The 1,949-nt window shown below is 34.9% G+C and overlaps 1 long non-coding RNA gene across 1 annotated transcript; it reads right to left on the reverse strand.

The window, feature by feature from the left end:
- Positions 1-1,205: 1,205 nt before the first annotated feature.
- LOC121937812 lies at positions 1,206-1,942 on the reverse strand. The gene is made up of 2 exons (XR_006105204.1): positions 1,795-1,942; positions 1,206-1,430 (listed from the first exon to the last, which is right to left on the reverse strand). It is a non-coding gene; the product is annotated as an uncharacterized LOC121937812 (long non-coding RNA).
- Between the last annotated feature and the right edge of the window lie 7 nt (positions 1,943-1,949).

The following is a 1,949-nucleotide window of genomic DNA, read 5'->3' on the forward strand; positions in this document are numbered from 1 at the left end:
GCTATTTCTTCAATCCTCCTTAAACCAGCTGAGGAGGCCGACATAAACACACAGATATACGGCCGCAGCCTCGCACTGATGGTACTGATCCGCTGGCAGCTCTGTACACAGAAACACTGTTGACTGCATTGTGTTAGAGTCTATGGCTGCAGACACACTGCAAACATTGTGCTCTGCCTCTACACACACATACACACGCACACACACACACACACACACACACACAGAGCTTTTATTTATTTCAGCGGAGGTCAAATGTCAAAGTGCATTAAAAATGAAAAATATTGATTAATAGAAAACACATATGCTGCATGATTATCCCTCTGGTGCCGCAATGCAAATTAATTATTATTATTATTATTCCTTTTTTTAAGGGTCACGTATAGCATATAGCTTATTAACATACTTTTAGTCTCTTTCTTGTAATTTAATTTTCTATACTTTAATTTCTTCTTTGTTTTATATAGCTTGTTCTGGAGCTGCATAGATTTTGTAGTTATATTGTTTGTATGTAACTTATGTTCCCCGTCTTGGCCAGGTCAGTGAAGAATTTTTTTTTTTCTGTTTAACTTCTTGATTTCTGATTGATTAGTGATTGAACTGCAATTAGTAACATGGTAAAAAATGTTTCACAAATTGAAAATAATTAAAAAAAAAAAAAAAAAAAACTAGGAAAAAAAAATGTGTTACAAAAATATAAAAATTTTTAAACACGTTTTTTTTTCAAATTTCTTGCCATTTATTGGGGTCATTTATTCTTTCGTAGCTCATTGCCTCTCCTTCCCATGTTTTTTTTTAAAGAAATCAAGCCCATTTGGTTTTCAAAGAGTTAAATAAAGTTTTTCAAATAATTTCAATTGGTATTATTCACTTGTTTATTTTTTGGACTATATCAAACCATTTTTTAAGAAAAAATTAGGTAAAATGTCACTAAACTACACACCAAGGTAACCTTGCGTCTTACTAACCACACGGCTGAAGCAGTACGGATCAACATTTCACTCACATGCAGCACATAATGCAGCACTTAATTTGGATAAAACTCATCCCGAATTACTAAATGGTTTAGATGGATACAGAAAATGTATTCAAACATATATTATGGGGTGGACACGTTGTTATATCAGCTAAATCGCATTTATTGGCAGATTTTTATAAGGTGTTTGGTTAGATTTACCAGTCCTATCAGATTGATCGGCGATTATCGTTTGAGTAAACCCATGTTAGTCAAAGCTGAGCAGCTATTCGTGCAGCTACAGTGTAGTGGACACAATGTTCATGATGTTTGGTGAAACACTTACCAGCCTTCGTCGGCCCTGTGTGTGTATCTCTGCTTCAGAGCCCATCGCTGGTGTGAAAGGCCCACTCAGCAAAACTCTGTTTATGACTCTCGTCAAAAGACGTTGCATTGTGACAAAGTTCACCAGCTTCTTTAAAAAGAGCGACAGAAAACGACAAAATCTACTCAAAACGGTCACTTCTTTTAATCGGCTCATAAATAATTACTGTCTGCACTGTAAATAAGTCAAATTTCAGACATTTTCACGACATTTTATCCTGATGACGCAACATTTTCTATAAGAATACCCTGTACGTTCACTGTGTCATTTGGCTGATTTCTCAATAAGGTTTGGCACACATAAAAATATATATATTTTTAGCAGTAATTATGCGAATTAAACTTTAACTTATTACCAAGGTGATACAATAAACTCCTCAGACTAAAGCCTTTCTCATCGAATTTATATTACAAATATATAAATGTGTAATATGAGTATTATCAGCTTACTATACCTTGTTGGCTTACTCGGGAGAGCGCAACACCAACAGAACAACAGCAAAACACGTTAAAAACGCCGGTGAAGTTAACACATTACAGCTAATGGAAGAATTAATGCAGATTTATAAATGTTTTCAGATCTCATGTGAAGTTACAGTCGCTGGTCGAC

The sequence above is a fragment of the Plectropomus leopardus genome, unplaced genomic scaffold, assembly GCF_008729295.1.
Source record: "Plectropomus leopardus isolate mb unplaced genomic scaffold, YSFRI_Pleo_2.0 unplaced_scaffold27524, whole genome shotgun sequence".
In the NCBI taxonomy this organism is placed as follows: domain Eukaryota; kingdom Metazoa; phylum Chordata; class Actinopteri; order Perciformes; family Serranidae; genus Plectropomus; species Plectropomus leopardus.